The 19,179-nt window shown below is 36.4% G+C and overlaps 1 protein-coding gene across 1 annotated transcript in view; it reads left to right on the top strand.

Moving 5' to 3' along the window:
- IL21R (interleukin 21 receptor) overlaps positions 1-19,179 on the top strand; it is a 274,497-nt gene that overhangs the window by 213,134 nt on the left and 42,184 nt on the right. The gene's annotated exons all lie outside the window — the stretch shown is intronic.

The following is a 19,179-nucleotide window of genomic DNA, read 5'->3' as shown; positions in this document are numbered from 1 at the left end:
TTTACTTCATTGGATATAGAGCAAATCCCCTCCTTGGCAGCTTTTTTGCCACATATTGTATAGCCTATCAAGCATGATGGCTATTTTCTGAAGGCTAATTGAAATCTGCACTAAAAAGATAACTTTATAAGTGGACTGAATCCTATGTCCCCATTGTATGGAAAAACTTCTTTACATTATCAATTCACAAAGGTGGTAATTCCTCAGACATATCTAACTTCAAACCAATTGCCATACTCTCCCCTCTCTCTAAAATCCTAGAGAAATGCTTTCACAAGCAGGTAATGCATTACCTTTACCAGGAAAACCTTCTCACCACCCACTCAGCATGGATTCTGTCCCAAGCATAGTACAACTACTGCACTAATATCCTTCATCAACACAGTTTTTCTAGCTCGTGATAACAATAAGCTTGTCTCATGCCTATTCCCTGACCTCTCTAAAGCCTTTGACACTGTCTCATCCTCTCCTCCTTGACAAACTCACTAACTTAAATTTCTCTCCCCCTACTATCTCCTGGTTCTCCAGCTATCTCTCTACCCACTAACGATCAGTTAAATGGCTCTCAGCACTATCCCCACTCACTGTACAAATGGGTGTCCCTCAGGGGTCCATTCTCGGACCACTACTCTTTAATATTTTCACCAACTTGCTGTGCTCTTCTTGTCCCCAGTCATCACTTGTACAATATGCTGATGACTCTACTGTTATAACCATTGCTGATAACCCATATGACCTCCACTCTACTACCCAGGCATCTTTCCACACCATTGAGACATGGCTTAGTGATAACAAACTGATACTTAATCCTAAGAAAACTAAGCTCTTACTTTTCCTCCCCAAAAACCTCACCACACTCAAAAGTACATTTACCATTTTATCTAGCAACAATACCATCATCTCAGTTGAACCTAGTATTAAATTGCTAGGTGTCACAATAGATGATCACCTTAAATTTGATCTACATATTACAAACTCCATCAAAAAACTCATCAGAAACTTGGACACCTTTTCTGCAAAAAGAAATACTTAAATAACAGAGCCCAAAAAACTCTCTCTCATGCTTTACTACTTCCAACACTCCTATACAGCTGTCACATATTCACAAACCTAAACTCCACACCCATTTCTATACTTGAAACTACCTACAACAAGGTGTCCAGATTTGCAGCTAACCAAACCTACAAGTCACACCACTGCTTAGCACTTCAGCAACTAGACTGGCTTAAATTCCCTCACCTGCTCCAACTATATCAACTACAAATAATTCACTCCATCCTCTATCCACCCTCCTTCTGCCCCAGCCTGTGTTCCATCATATCTAAATATTCTCCTGCTAGGACTCTATGCAACTCAGACCAAGAACTATTACACATCTACAAACCCAAAACCAAAATCGGATGTCTTCTCTATAACTATAACCCAGCTACATCCTGGAATCAACTCCCCTTAGAAATAAAGTCCCTTCACCATAGCAAGAGTTTCAAATTGGCCATAAGAAAATACCTAAAAAATGGTCTTGCCACTGTAGCCATCCACCCTGAAACCACTATCCTTCAACCTATTTCTCCACCTCAACCTAATTGTATCTCTAACCTTGTACTCCTACCTCTTCCTTCCTTCTATACATTTGGTATTTAATACCCTCCCACTACTTACATTCCACCCCCTCTAACCAAACGTGACTCAATCAGCTCCAAAAAACCTACTTTATCAAGTCTGTCTATAAGGTCACCTCTACTTTATTTCCCTTATATCTTCATCTATTTGTATATATTTTTTTCTAAACCCTAAAACAACTAGGTACTACTCATTTAAAGGGATATGTAACTGGTTTCATAATCTTTTCCAGACTATAAATTTATTTTGTACTAAGCATTTAAAATGGTATTGTAACAAGTCTCATATTCTTTTGTTGATTGTTAATTATTGTTTTAAAATACTTTTCCCTGAGGAGCTTTTCTCCCCGGGTCTCTGCTGAAAATGAGCCAAAATCTCAGTCAGACTAACCCAGTTAACACATGTAAAATAAATAAAATAAATAAATAAATAAATAATTCCCATGTTCTGTGTTAACTTGTGTCTATAAATTTTATTTAAATTTGTTTTATAATGCTAAATACCTTTTTTAACTTTTATGAATATTTATGAGCTATAATATTTTACTAAAACCTATACTTTCTGTATTTTATGCCTATACTTTATATTGTCTGTTAGTATTTTTAATTCCTGGCTAATGTAATGTGCACTGCAATCTGTAAACGTCCACTGTAATCTGTAAACTAACAAATTATGCCTGCCCTGTTATGCATTGAGTGCATTGAATAGCTATCACTACCTATTATTTAAATAATAAGCCTGTAAAAAAATAATTATGTTACTTTACCTTTAACTAATGACTAAATAATGTGAAGTATTTCAGATTTGACTGAAATGTACTATACTGAACACTTAACTGAATATGAATGTCATATTCTGAAACTTGACTTATATTTACATTAGCATTTACTGAACATTTAAAAATAGCTGTGTATATTCTGGAAACTAATTAAACTAAAAGAATATCTTTTGCCAGTGTTAACTAAACACAGATAAAATCATAACTGAAACTTGTACATGTTACATACAATTGTCTGAAAACATGAGAACATTTTGACAGTATTACCTGAACACAAATAAATTGGAATCCATCTGAACACAATAGACTGAAAACATACATACTTGCTTTAACTTTAAACAAACATTTAAGAAATAACCGAAACACATATTTTTGCTCTGCATTGTTCCAGTTGCTGATAAAATAAAGGAAGGCCTGCTTTAATGTTGGTGTCCTCTTTATAGTTAGGCATTTTAAACCTCTTCTTTTGATTTCTTGTTTGATTGTACTTAGTATCATGTCCGTAAAATAACATTTGCATTTTTAATCTGATATCATTGCTTATTGCCCTGACTTTATTTACATTTTCTGCATGAAATGCAGCTTTAACAACTATACACTGGCAGCATTGCTTGCTGTGCTGACTTTATTTACATTTTTCTGCATGAAAATAAACATACATTTTTCTGCATGAAATAAACATTTGTTCCTAATAAGCTTTTGCAAGTCTGTAGAGAAACTGATTTTTTGCATTAAATTTTAATACAACACTTAATTTTGACATAATGTAATTTTTTCAAAATGGTACTGTCACACTGGGGATGTAAAGAAATTCTACTATTTTTTTCCAGGCTAATTGGCTTTATTTATAAATCCAAACTTCAAAGGCTTGCTACTGACTGCAATTACCTTTGACCTTTTAAACCCTGATAGTGTGAAACTGTCATGAGTAATAAAATGTATGGTCTGCCGTCCTTTTTCAAATATACCAGCTGATTTGGTGCTGAACTATCATAACCTTTATACATATTTTGAAAATCTGGTATGTCACTGGTAAGATTAACCTGAGCTACAGCATACTTTTGATTATTCTTTGGGCTCAAACTTTGTACATTACTTACGTCATTTGCCCAATCATTAACCATAATGGGCTGCCTTGTATTTGAAAAGCTAACAATATTCACATCAGTAACCTGTTTAGCTTTATTGGAAACAACTGGGACTAAGTCATTAATACCAGGTTTTACACGCTTGTGTTTTCATGTCCAGTATTTAGGACACTGTACAAAAAAAAAACAAAAAAAAAAAAAACATTTAACTGCCGGGATTGGTGGAGTCTGTTTTTCTGCTGCAATATCAGTGTTTACAAGAATTTCATTACTAGTATCTGATACTTGCAAAATCTGTTTCTGTCTCACCACTAAATGGACAGCTTTTTTAAGGTCTTGGCTGTAGCTGTATCAAGTTTTTGAACTTATTTTTTGCACCTATATACAATCAGTTTTAACTGTTGAACTTTTTTACATTTTGTCTCGTGACCCTTAGATTTTAACATACTTAGTGAGTGAAACTCCACCCACTGTCTCACCATAACCATTTCTTTAGCTGACATCATTTATTTATTTATTTTATTTATTCCAGTTTGGTAACTGGGGAGGTCCACTGGGCCAACGAGCCCATTTTCAGTGGAGGCCCGGGGAGAAAAGCTCCACAATACAATGTTACGAGACATAATAATTAGACATACAAATAAAATTCAAAGCTAAAAATGAGTTACATACAAAAGAACACACTGTGTCAACTTACATCTTTAGATCACATTTTTAGAAGTACAAATAGAATTCAAAGAGAGAAAAATGATTTATATACAAAAGGTTGAATTACTTAAATCGTAGGAGGTAGGCATTCAAGTTGGTAGACTACCTCCTGCAAATTCCTTCAAATCAGTAATTCAGTAACATTTGAAGTTAAGGAAAGAGTCTACGAGGATGATAGGAAAAATTGTATGGGGTTAGCGGTAGTTGTTAGTTACCTTGGCAGAGTGTGACCAAGAGAGAACTAAGAAGGTAGTGAAGGTTAGCCAGGAGAGAAGGAAGAGGGGAGTTTGGGGGGTATGGAGTGAAGTGTGCAGTTACATTTTCGATGAGTATGCAGGTAGGAGAGGAGTTGAGTTTTGAGGGAGTGTAGGTTGTCACAGGTCCTCAGGACAGAGGGAAGCGCATTCCATTTTTTAGCAAGGGAAAAGGAGAGTAAAAGTTGACCTGCTGGGCGTTTGGGTTTGTGGATGGAAATAAGGTTTTGGTTAGAAGATCTAAGGGGTCTGGGGGGGATTTAACTTTACATTTGTACTGAATGCTACTAAAGTTATGTAAGAAGAATGTGTTATTACTGCCTATAATTTTTTGGATAAATAGTAAAACTGTAAAGGCATTAAAATGGATGCCATATAGCCCTATGACATAATTAAGCTTGCTAGGCTGACTATAATCTGTGCTGATGTACTTGGCAAACTGACATCTCCGTAAGAAACATATACAGTCTTAACCTGATTACATAATGTACTCTTTTATACATAGGATCTGAATTTTTAACTGTGCTGTCACTTTTACAATGTAGCATTGACTTTAAATTTTATATTCTGTACAACTAGTAAACATTATTTTGTATCTGTCTATATTACATTATTGTTTATGCACTTAATTAATGACTGCTAAACAAAACAATAATACAAACATTTATTTGCCAAACTGTAACTGCAAACTCTTTATTCTGCTGATTAATTTAACTGTTAGTTCTGATATACTATACAAGACATAGAGGCATACAATTACCCTTTTTTTAACTGACCACACCCAATATATCTTTCTGAGCACTTCGGCTGTGTCACCTGAACTGGGATTTATTTTATCTTTAACCCATAAATCTGCATGCTTTTGTCATAACCATTTTTTTTTAAATCTGTATATTTGCACATATCTCTTTACTGAACTCTAAACCAGTATATAGAGAGCTGTTTTGTATGTTCTTCTTCTTCTTATTATTATTAGTGATGCAAAATGATGCCTCTATTGATGATATTATATGAGTTTAAATTGCCATTTATATTTTATAACAGACATCTGTATGCAGTCATCTTTGATAATATCTGACACAGCAGTGATAAAGTAAAATACCTGATTGACAGTCAATAAAGTAATGCCAAGCTTTTTGGTACACACCACAAATTTAACAGTTAACGTTAATCATAGGACAAAAGTGAACCAGGAGGTAATCCTGACAAAACTTAATGGCAAGAGTTTACATAACAAAATTATCAATTCAGAGGATGAACTTCCATTAAAATGTAGTTTGATAATGAGAAAAACAGCCTTCAAATAAAACAGTACAATTAACATTTTACTATTGATAACAGCAGGAGTTGTGGTTGCTTAGACTTATAAAATAATGTGTTTTGTCATACTGTTATGAATAAATCAGAAATTTTACTAAGCTTGAGAATTATGTTTAAATTGTTAGTGTTGCATTTTATTTCCGTGATTTTTGTACCATCCACTTCCCCCTCTATACCCCTAAAGGATAACATTACAGCCATTTCTCTCTTGTTTCCTGCTGTCCATAAGACCTCCTTTCCTCTGGAGCTGTCATATAGGCAGCCTTCATCTTTTTCATTTTTTTGTGATTAGCTCCTTAACCCTGCCCCTTGTGGCTAATGTGAGCACCTGCATTATTACAGAGAGCATTCGATGCCCTAACCTAGCATGTGCACACTCCCATGCACGTGCCTGTGATGGCTACAGTCACCAGCTTGAAATATCAAGCCCATGTCCTCTCATTCCGTGGCCATTTATTTTTGTTAATCTGGTTTGAGCACTGATCAGATATAATCATATGCAGGTTCAGCACAGGTTGCAAGTACAACAAAACAATACAGTAGCATATCCAGAAAGTGTAAGAGGTTTGTATTTACATAATATTGAAGGATTTAACTTACACTGTATCATAACAAAATACAGGGGTGTACAGCCTTATAGTAAATAGGTGAGCTTATGTAATATCATTGGAGAAAAGAAGAGCTGGTAGAAACACAGGCATAGGTAGATAATAGAGAAAGGAGAGCTGCATTAAAGTGATGGATTGTATACATACTAGCATAAGCAGTGATTCAGTGGATATAGTGACAGAGAGATAGAGATGAGTTTGTGTAGACAGTGAGATGAGTGTCAGGGTATTATAGCAAGTAGGATTTTGGTTAAGTGATGTGGCCTACATTGTGACACTTGCATCAGTTTTGATAAATATGAATACTTGAGACAGGGTCTGAATTTAGCATGGTAGATATTTTTGTAATATGTGGAGATAGTGATTGCCACAGTTTAAGTGCATGAACAGGGAAGCTATATTTGGAGCAGTGGAGCATTGTTGAGGGGCTTTGGAGTGATGGGCCCAGATTAGATTGGCTCCTGAGGATATAAGTTGGAGCTTGCTTGATAAGTCTCACAGTTAGTGGTAAAGGAGTTTTCTGATGAAGGCATTTGTGTATTGGTGATCCTAATTGCTGATGTAGTAGCCTCTGCTTGCATGGGATCAATTTGGCCAACTGGGACCACCATTTCCCTCCCCTAGTATGAGTAAGCCTGGATTAGCCACTCACTCTAGCCCACCCTGCCTGGCTTTTCCAGCTCCCAGTCAGAGTTATGTCACAGATCTAGGGCTTTTACATTTTCTTACTGATGAAATTGTTTTCTCCACAAAAAGTCTCACATTTTTGACACTTTAAAAATATCCATAGAAAAAATAAAGTGGTTATGTGCTAACACACAGGGAGGATGATGATTATCTTACTATGGATCAATTCATTTCATCTACACCAAGTACTTTCCTTCCTGATTTAAAAAAACAAAGGTAGATTAATGCATTTTGGTTATGCCAGTTACGAAGTAGAACAGCAATTTAGTAGTCTGTTGATTAATAAAGATCGATTTATTCTAACCAAAAGTGAATGAGATACATTAAAACAGTTAGCTAATCAAACTAATTAAATAAATAAGCTGTCTAATAAGGGCAATGGCATAGTCTTGTAGAATACAGAACAATATCAGGAAATGTATTGTGAACATATGGAAGATATTAACACCAATGTTATAGCTGAAATAAATAATCTTTTTGCCATTCAAGAGGATATAGGCCTTATGCACATATATTAAGTCTAAGGGCTTTTCAAGTGATTCAGGAGTTAAGAAACAGATTGCCTCACAACTCAAATTGCCTTCATGTTATTGCTTGCTCAAGCAACTAAGCATTTGATGCCTTCTCCAGGGAGACACATAGTGTAAGTATGTGCTGGACATTTGGAATTGTAAGTAAATTTATGCATAACAGCCTGGATTCAAAAAGGGTTACCATGGGCAGTAAGCCATACCATGAGTGGCCACTCTGTTGTGGTAACCCTTTCTGATTCAGAGACTGGACTAATGAAGAATCATCATGGTGGCCAACTCCACTAGCCATGCTACAAGACAGTGAATCATTCCAAGTAAGTGGCCATTGCTAATTAGCCATGTGCTATCCTGCAGAAATCCCTGCAGTGAGTAATTTATGCTGCAGAGTGATGCAGAGAATCACTCATCTGCATACATTAACATTGCTGTCTATGAAAATTAACTCAGCCAAAATGTTCCAGTCATCCCTTGTAGTCAATTGGAGATACCACTTGACAGGTAAGTTTAATGAAATTCGGTGAAGAGGCAGTGTTGGGGGGACATGAGTGTATGCCTATGGTACTGTGTGTGCATGTCTGCATGCATGTGAATGGATTTGGGTGACTGTGTGCGTGCGTGTGTGTGTGTGTGTGTGTGTGTGTGTGTGTGTGTGTGTGTGTGTGTGTGTGTGTGTGCATATGTGTGTGTGAGAGAGTATAGAGAGGTGCCTGTGCCAACACAATGCACGTGCCTCATAAAAATTACTGCTCCAAAGTGCTTTTAGCATTTGCTGTAAGAAGCTGTGCTGCAGAGACATTCTTTGTATCTAAAGCTGTCTCTGAATACCATTTTTTTTCATTTCCAGTCAATGTCTTTCTCCAATGGTTCCTAATTTTCCCTTATTTTTATGTGATTCAGGTGTGTTTATAGAAAAGCTGTGAAATGTGATTTGGGTTGAGAACATGTTTTTATTACATTGGACAGGACTAATGTATATACTAATATTGACCATTAGCTATGGTCTTGAAGCCTTGGAGCTTTTCTCAAATGTTTATCTCATATGATTGCCCTGCCCTGAGTTCTATATTTAGCTACTACCACCCAAAAAGAACCCTTTGATCAGGAAATCAAAAACTCCTGCAGGTTCACAAACCTAATCTCCCACCTGGGCAGCTTCTTTGCTCTTACTCACTGGCCAAAAACTGAAATGCTCTACCTCTACTAACTAGAACAACTGAAAACTGTACCTCTTTTAAAACCTCTCTACACCTATTTTCAGACTGGACATACACATGCACTAAACACCCTTAGATTACACATGCCATACCACTTCTTAACTACTCTATTTCATACGGTCATATAAAACGAATCTAAAAAGAGATCAAAGAGAAACTATTAACGTAAATCCTTACTTGAAACTTTAACTATACAAATTATACCATTACTGGTTTTTACTATGTATTTTGTACAATTCTCTACTTTTCTGCTCTCTGTACAGCTTATACTATTCTTTTTTACCATCTATTTTGTATAAATGTAGTTCTACAACTCAAATCTTGCAACTTAAACTGTTAAAATGTTGTATTATGGAGCTTTAAACTGTTCAGATTTTGTATTGTGAAGCTTTTCTCCCCGGGCCTCCACTGAAAATGGATTCTCTATGGCCCAGTGGACTTTCCTGGTAAACAAAATGCAAATAAATAAATAAATAAATAACTAAGATAAATATGCATTTTAGTTTAGAACCTATTTTTTTGCGGATTTATTTGTTTATTTATATTTTTTACTTTTGCTGGTTAAGTGTATCATTTGAAAGGGACTGACATGGGAGCCCCTTTTCTCCCTTACATGCTAATTTATGATTTTTTGAGAGCATATATATGCGGAATTATTTTGTTTTATAAGAATTATGTTGTTAAACATTTTCATTATACAGATGATTCTTTTTTCACTTGCAAGGGGAGGGTCCTTTGGTTATGATTAGTTTCTATGGTTTTATGACTACTTTTCAAACATGGATTTTGCTGAGATTTATTTTTTGGACTTAATGATGTGGGGTACTGGGGTGTACCCGATCATTAGCCTTACGCCAAATTCTTTAGGAAATTTATTGCAGGATGTACTATATTTCATGGTTCTATTCATAATCTTAAATGCACCTACTATGTAAAGAATAATTGAGGGCTTGATGGATCTATACTTCTTGGGATGATATTCAGACAGTAGTAATCAATACGATTAGTGTTCTTTTTTAAATATGGATATGATGAACAGACTGTAATAAATGATTATTGAAAGGTATGGGGTACTGATAGGTTGCAGCCATGTAAGAAGAAAATATAAAACTAAGAATCTAAGAGAGTTCCATTTCAGTAAAAAACTAGTATGTGTTTTTTATGTTATGGAATATGATTTATTTGCCAACAAGTTGTAGATATCATTCAAATATTTTGAAATATGCTAAGGAATGATGGTGCTTTAAGTTAAGATCTATTTTGCCCCCTGATGCCAAGTTTTGATTTGAAAGAGAGAAAGAAGTTTATCTTTTTTTTCATATATAACAGTTTCAAAAGACCCATCATACAAGTTACTCATTCCTTTGTTCACCTTAAGGGCTCTACCACTTGTGTTTCTTATAATGTTTTTTCATTTTTATACCTGAAATTGATTAGATTAATAAAAAAGATTTTTGAAATGAATGGTGAGTTCAACTGTGACAGTGAGGGAGTTGTTTATGCTTTAAGATACTCCTGTTATTTACCTTATATAAGTGAAACTAAAAGGACATTCAAAGCTAGGGTACAGGAGCACCTGAAAGACACAGCTAATAAGAATGTATTAAGCACGTCAACTCAGCATTACATATTGTAATAGTTGTATTGAAAAAAATCTGCTACTATATTTCCCCAGATTTCTACACATAATAGAGACCGCGGTGGTACTGAACTGCCGCAGTGGTACGGACTGCCGTGGTGGTACAGCAGTAGCATTGTTACCTCACAGCAAGAGGTTCTCCCGTTTGATTCTTGGCTTGGCTTGGGAGTGCCTTCTGTGTGGAGTCTGCAGGTCCTCCACGCAGTTGGGTAGGGTTCGAAAGACATGCGTGCGTAAATGGACGTGCCTTCGTTGAAGGTTGGGCGTCAAGCTGGCACCTCGGCGTTTCATAAAAATCTACTGAAAATCATTAGCAGACCAGAGTTCCGCTATAGTGACCCCTTACCGGGAAAAAGCCAAAAGACAAACAACAAACAATAGAGATGGTCAGGATATTAAGCCTAATTTGGAGAAGGACACTGTTTTAATTGCCAAGTTTCATACTCTTGACTCCCTTTGGCTTAATTGTGGATTTTAATTATAAATCATTAGTACATTTTAATTGGTTTTAATTGTTCAATTGTTTTAATTTTAAATTTCTTGCTGGTTTATTTTTATTGTTTAACTAGAATATTGCTCTGTATTTTTTTGTTTAACCTCTGTGTCTTATAGGTTTATAGGTTAGTACTAAGCTAACTGCCCTTGTGAGCCATTTTAAGCTTAGCCAATTATCCCTTGTGAGACTTAAACCCTGCACCTTGCATTTGTCAGGCAAACACCTTAACCATCAGGCCACCCTCCCAACTTGCAAATTTGCTGTGCTTTGAGTCAAGTACAGGTCAGGATGACCAAGGTGCTAGATGAATAAAACGTAAGCTTTGCTAATACTTGTCATTTTTATTATTAAGAAAATGCATTAGCCATGCTTGATTAAAGAATAGCCAGGAAGCAATCTCTCTATCACAGAAGAATATAGCTGTGATTACAGAGTCAATGGGCTGGGTTTGAGTGAACACCTGGTGTTGTAGAAGCCAGTACTGGACATGGGAGTGAGCTGCTGACACCAGCTTGATCGATTCAAGGATGTAGGACTGAAGGGATTCCTCTGTGAAGTGCCTCTTGGCAGAAAGCAAGCTCCTTGGGGGTGGGAAAAGGTCCCAGGTACACAAGAAGCAGCCTAAGTTTGAGTGGAAGCAAGTTCAAAGTGTGTGCAAAGGCGATCATGGCAGTAGGATCTGATGGTATTCCGTCTAGATTCATAAAACTGGCCTCATATTCAATGGACAGAACCTGCAACTTGTAAATGAGTTAACTTCTTCAGAAGACACTAGTACCGTTGACCAGTATCGGTGCTCTACAAAATAGGGAATCTGTGATAAATTGGTAGAAATGAAATGAAAGAGAAATGTCTGTAAAAGATCTTTTGAATTCCAGTCACATGTTGAAACCTTTAATACGTTCCAAAGTCTGGCGATGTGCAAGACTGATCAAATTAGAAGCCTGATCACCAAGATGAGGGAATATTTATAATATGCATGTCAAAAATGAAAATCTCTGCTGTAATCAGAGTCCCATCACTATTCAGGAGGGACTGCCATCCTTTTGTTTTTTGTAGCACCCTACCTGTCATTGTGGTGGCATTGTTACTTGCTAGTTATGAAGAAAAGGACAAGAGTTCTCCATATACAAGCTTCAAAACTTTGGAACTCTCTTCTGTTTTGATGCATGAACTGCCTGGTCCATTTCTACATTTAAAACAACTCATATTAGGTTAACTGATGACAGGCTGTCAGATATCCTCCATGAGAGGCACAGAGTCTGTAATCTGACTACATTGTAACAATACACCTATAGCAATTTTTAGCACAATTGTTGCTTTCTTTTAGTAAACCACTGCAATTGTTACATACTACAAATTCTACACATTGTGTTTTTCCTTGCTATGTTACCATGATTTATTGTTTTTGTCTTACAGTGCATGCTTAACACTGAAAATCCCCCATTGTTATGTTCAGTTTTATTTGATTTTTTTGTTTAATTGTTATCACAAATTACTTTTGCTGTGTCATTCTCTTTGGGGGAAGATAGTCATTAAGGTTGGCTGCCTAGTCCTACTAAGACTGTGTTGGGATCTTGCATGATTCAGAGATATGCAAGAGCTTCATCTAGCAAAAACTAATTTGTGGCTCATTTGCATGTCTCTGAATTGAATACTAAATGCATTTGGAAAAACTGCATTAAGTATTCATCCTACCAATCCATATAATGCTGCTGCACAGGTGCACACATGCATATGCATGCGCTGTCTCTCACACACACACACACACACACACACACACACACACACACACACACACACACACACACACACACACACACACACACACACACAGTAATTATGGGTGTTCACTGTAAAACTACTGTGTATAGCCCTCACTGTTATTCTCTGAAAGAGTGCACTACGCTTGCCTTCCAGTCACTATACTGCTGCTATTTCATTTCTTTTGTACAGCTTTAGGGCAAAACAAATGGCTAATTTACATGAACCACACCCCTGGACTTCCACATTTGCATGTGCTATTATCAACCAAGACTGCTATAGTGCTGCAGTGATCTTTGAAGTTCTTCCTCATAGAACAGGATATGAGGATTACCTGAGTCCACATGGGTGGGGCAACAGGAATAAAGAAGATGAAGCCATTCTAGATATCTGTCTGGCAAATGGCTTAATAGTAGCCAACACATGGTTCAGAAAGAGAGACAGTCACAAGATCACATACAGGAGTAGCCAACATGCAACTCAGGTAGACTTCCTCCTAGTAAGGAAAAGGCACTGGGCTAGAATCCATAATTTCAAAGTCATCCCCAGTGAAACAGTTGGCCTACAGCACAAACCACTGGTTGCCATGATCAGCTGCAAACAGCAGTCAGAGAAGGTTCTCAGGTCAACACAGACCAGGCTAAAGACCTGGAAGTTTACTAGAGAGAAAGTACAACAGTTCAAAGAATTACTCAGGGCTCCAGCACCTCAAGAAGAAGAGGAAATAGGTGGAGTTGAAGAAGAAGAAGAATAGCAGCATCTCAAAACAGCATATTTGAGGACTACAGAACTGATATGTGGCCGTGCCATGTTTGGAAATAAGGTACATAAGGAAAGCTGGTGGTGGAATGCAGAAGTCCAGGAAGTGATCAAAAGAAAGAAGAAGTGCAGGGAAAAAAATGGGAGATAGAAAAGACTGAACAGGCCAAGAAGGAATACTGGTTGGCTAACAAAGAAGCTAAGAAAAGAGTTGCAATAGCAATGAATAGGGCATCGGAGGCACTCCACCAGTTTATGGAAAGTGACTCAGTAGGTGGTACAAAGAAACTATATCAGGTTGCAAGGCAAAGACAGAAAGATAAAGAAGATAGTCAGACACCCTTCATAAGGGATGCCAGCAACAACCTGCTCACCAGTCCACAGGACATCAAAGGCAGATAGAAGGAGTACTTCCAGCAGCTTCTGAATGAAGAAAACCCCACATAAGCTGTACTGTTCCAGAAACAGCCTAAAATGAGAGAAAAAGAGGAGCCCACCATAGTAGAAGTAAGAAGAGCACTAAGGAAAATGAAGCTGGGGAAAGCAGCAGCAAGCTCAGATGAGGTCACAGCAGATATGATAAAGATGCTGTGTGAGATAGGGGAGAAATGGCTCCTGAGGGTACTAATAGCAGTGTGGAGAGAAAGGTGTATCCCAGATGACTGGAGAATAAGTATACTTGTGTCAGTGTACAAGAACAAAGGGGACATCCACAACTGTGGGCAGTACAGAGGCGTCAAACTTCTATCACATTACATGAAAGTTCTGGAGAGGGAGATTGATAAATGGATATGCAAAGTAGTAGAATGTAAAATGGGAGATGAGAAATTCGGATTCAGATCAGGATGCAGCAGAACCGACCCAATGCTTGCAGTGAGACAGGTAGTTGAGAAGAAGCTAGAGATGAGGAAAGAGTCCAACTGGGCATTCCTAGACTTGAAGAAAGCATATGATAAGGTCCCAAGAAAGTTGATCTGGTGAGTACTGCAGTGGTTCGAAGTCCCAGAAACATTGGTAGAATTAGTGCAGGCTATGTACAAGGACTCAGTGACTCAAGTGCAAACAGTGTTTGGCCTCACAGAGGGGTTTCCAGTGGGAGTGGGTGTACACCAGGGTTCAGCTCTGAGCCCACTGCTGTTCATACTGGTGATGGATTACATTAGCAAACAGGCTGGAGGGGATGCATCAACAATGTTACTGTATGCAGATAATGTGGCATTACAAGCAGACTTTGAGCAAGAACTTCAGCAAAGGATAGGGCAATGGAATGCAAAACTGAAGACACCTGGGATGAAACTAAGCACAGATAAGACAGTGGTAATGGCAGCAAACTGGGGAAATCAGAAGAAGCTGAGAATTGAGATAGAAGGGAAGATAGTGGAACAGGTAAATAGCTTTAAGTATCTGGGAGGGGTGGTTGAGGAGAAGGGAAGTCTAAACAAAGAGGTTAAAGCTAGAAACAGAGGAGCTGCAGACAACTGGCATAGAATATCAGGTGTAGTCTATGTCAGAAGAATGCCAAAGAAGCTGAAAAGTAAGGAGTATAAGACAGTGGTGCGACCAGTACTACTGTATGATACAGAAACCTGGGCAGTAAAGGCAGAGCAGATGAAAAAGCTACAAGTGATGGAAATGAAATACCTGAGAAGGGTGGTAGGATGCACACAGTGGGACAGAAGAAGAAATGAGGACATAAGAGCAGAAGCCAAAGTAGCTCCAATTGCAGAAAAGATCAAAGAGAACAGATTACAATGGTGTGGGCACATGTGCAGAAAAGCAGAAGACAATCTGGTGAGCAAGATTTGTGTAGACAGGAAGAAGGTAAGAGGAAACGAGGACATCCAGCAAAGAGGTGGATGGATTGTGTAAAAGAAGATCTGTAACAGTCAGGCATGAGTGTTGAAGAAGGCAGGAGTGTGGCACTGAATTGAAAGAGATAGCAACAGTTAACACAATATCATGACCCCATGTAGAAAATGGGAAAAAGGGGGCTGATGATGATGATGATGATGATGATGACGATGATGATCATTTACAGCTTGTTGAGGCAGACTACACAGTAATGCATTCCTGTCTGATAACCAGTTTATTGAGGCATGCTTTACAGTACTAAACTCTTTGTTTGCATTGCAGTTTGAATATATATATATATATATATATATATATATATATATATATATATATGTATATATATCTGCAAAGACTTTTGCTTGATTATTTTTTATTAACTACAAAATCAAACTGTTTTATCACCAGCAATATTTTGCTTGTATTTTGCTGACCAGAAATTCAGTCCTCCAGTTTGCAGTCTAATCCAGGAGTTCACATAGTTTCACATGTACAAATTCAATCTATTTTCTTCTGTCCACCATAAACATTCTTAAATTTCAGATTATTTAAGTCTTGCCTTGGATATGAATCATATGTACCTGGTTTTGCTACAGTGACCTGAAGCAAATGTTTAATTGGTACTGAAACAGAGAAGCAGACTTTTCTGTAACAGCAGTTTTTCTTTCACCCTCATAACATTGATTTATTAAATTAACATTTTCAGATTTCGGTCTTACTGTGTTCCAGTTTAACTAACATTTTCACATTTATCTTTTCATAGGTTCCACACACAGATTTTGTATTAGCAAGCCCTTCAGTAGACACGTATTTCACATGAAACTTGAAAAAGGCCATTTCAGACTCCCTTGAATAGACATAGAGCTGTATTTCTTTTGCAAAATTTACCACTATTAAATTTACTTATATTTTATTACCTGTTTTCAAATTTAGCCATCTCTTCAAATGTTTAAAAGATTGCAATGAACCCTAAATATCATTCAAAAACATGCATGATGATTGGACAAAGAAATCATCATGCCTATTGCAAAGCTAACTTTTCCCACAGGAACAAGTCTGGGCAAAAATAAAGAAAGATCACTCAAGTCCTTATAGCTGTAGCTCCTAAAAAACAACAACATAACTGCCATATTGTTTGCATTGTTAAGCAAAAAATATATACTCAACCACTAGGCTGTAAAATGTAAAATATCCTGCCCCTTCTACACTGCAAAAAATACCTTTCAGGGTAGAATGGTATACACAATGAAAAAAACGTTTTTGAAAAATGCACATGGGATGCCAGAGTGTGCAAGCATCCTAATGTGAATAGTTGCAGGCATGTGCACTTGGCTCCCTTAAAGAAAAAAAATGACACAAACTATTGTCTATCTGTCTAAATTTGTTCTAAAGACATTCACAGTTATTTGTTTAAAATATGAGGATATTCATTTGATTTCTTGTGCATTTACAGAAAAAATATTACATGGTATGTACATAAAAATGTCACCCACTCTGTAAATCTGCTCTGTACATGTTTTGTGCTCATAATATCTCTCTTTCATTTTTACAGACTAATTTATATTAAATATGGAGAAAAATTATGTTTTTTTTTGATAATCAAAATGATATACATGTAGGAAACCTGATTCATTTTATAGATATTTTCAGTCTGAACAACTTCCATATTCATAGCACCATGCAATCATGTTTTAAAAGTTATTTATATATGATTGAAAAAATGGAAAATACCATTTTTACATCTTTTCTGATAGTTTCCTAACATATAAAATGCCCTTGTGATTAGAAAAAAACAAACATTAATATATATCTTTGTGCCAAATGACTTGGCATTTGCAACAGAATTGTAACTGTTTTCATTTTAAATTAACTTTGAATACAGCAAGTAAAACTATTGCAACTGCCTGAACTATGAAATGTATTAAAATGTTTTTTAAGAGCCTTAGAAATGAGGAATTAAGTAATGCATTTCATTCCTATTACCATTCTGCTCATATCAAGAGTCACAACTCATGCTCAGATAAAGCGATGCACATTTAAAAAGAATATAAGTACAAAAACATAAATATGTCTAAAATGAAAATGTAATGTTATATAACACATTGACCTCAGACAATGACTATCTTGGCCTTTAACTATAAAGCACATTAACCACATCACTACTATTCTCCTGAAAACAGGCTGCATCATTTATTGCAATCATTGCTACTGATATTTTTCTGACAGCACAGCAGATGAAGTATAAGCTGTTAAAAGCCTTCATCCAGTATTTCTGGGTTTGATTATGTCAGACTTAATTTGCTTACTATGTGATTATAAAGTGTTAGTGTGCAAATCACTAATCAAGACAGAACTCCTGGGTTATGTCTGCAAAAGGATCATGTGGAGCAATGCCGTACTCTAGTTAACAAATATAAGCAAACAAATAAATAAATATTACTTGTAGGACTCTACAATGTCTCTTGGACCACAAGACTTTCTGCTGTTTTCTGTCTTAAATAAAACAATAAATTAACTGAATTAATTAAAGATAAATGCAGGGGGCATTATATTATCATTACACGTGTTCATATGTATTAGAAGCCTTCATAGCTTTTAATCACAAAAGCTTCTTTGTTCATGGTTCAGCTAGACTCTACCCATTTCTTTTAATCAGGTAAATGCCCTAACAGCTCTGGAATATTATCAGAGTTTTCCAGAAGACCTTTAGTGTTGGATATTACTTTAGGGAATAAACATTCTGGCAATAACACATAAAGCACTTTTAGTTCCTTGTATACCATAGCAAATATTCGATGAAACAGTCTGTATGCTGATTGTGGGAAAAATACTAAACAACAAAGCAAGTTCACTCCTACAAATATAAAAAATAATAATATTATGCAAATGCCTTTGCAGAAGTAAATACTATAAAGCAGAACTTGGGAAATAATGCAACTCTCCTGAGTTGATAAGCAATTCCAACCCCTTTTTATAACATTTACTGGTCATCAGCAAAGTTAACCAAAAGATATTTGGGCTTAAGTTCTAACTGAGTCACAGTACATCGACTGACAGATCAGCAAGCAGACAATGCTGAAAGTTCTATTCAGCGAACAGCCAAGATATTGGCAGAGGCACATCATAAATAGCCAGGATATCGGGCTACTCCGATACCAACAGCTCAAGGCTATCTAGTGTAATATCCAAATGACTGTAACCAGCAATGACCTTTAGAAATTTAAGCAGACTGTGAAGGTAATTACCTACAGCATGTGTGGCCATATCTAGTATCTTTTCAACTAGTTTATTTCTTAATATGTCTATGTATTTTATATTATCTTTCGAGAGATGTATGTATCTGAATGTTTTATCTTTACCATTGTGGACTTGATTCCTGTCAGTTATTACAAATAAACTGCTTTAAAAATGTTGCTAAAATGCACATTCCTGAAGAGTACAAATATGTATTTTAATTATATATAATCATTGTTCAGGTGAATACCATCATCTATTCATTCAAAAGCAAACTGGCAGATTTAATGTTTTGGCTGCTAATATTTTAATTAAAAAAGAAAGAAAGAAACAAAAAAAACCCCAAAAAAACAAAAAACAAAACACATAACATACTGCTCCATTAAACAGAAATCAGAACTGTAACATTCTGGGACAAAGAAGGCTCACATTGTAATAAAAAGTATACAGCTGTCTTCTAAAACATGTTTTAAGTTTGTGTTAATCACAAGTCACATATTTAAGGGCACCCCTGATTATCAGGTTTGTTTATCATGTTCATTCAGAAGCACTTAGCTACATCTCATGCTTAGCAGTGCACCTGTTGGGTATGGCTTATGTATAATGCACACCGTATTGCATCTTATTGT

The sequence above is a fragment of the Protopterus annectens genome, chromosome 12.part0 (assembly GCF_019279795.1).
Source record: "Protopterus annectens isolate FY-2018-M chromosome 12.part0, PAN1.0, whole genome shotgun sequence".
NCBI classification, from domain to species: domain Eukaryota; kingdom Metazoa; phylum Chordata; order Ceratodontiformes; family Protopteridae; genus Protopterus; species Protopterus annectens.
The sequence above is the reverse complement of the archived record's forward strand: the minus strand, read 5'-3'. Positions and strand labels throughout refer to the sequence as shown.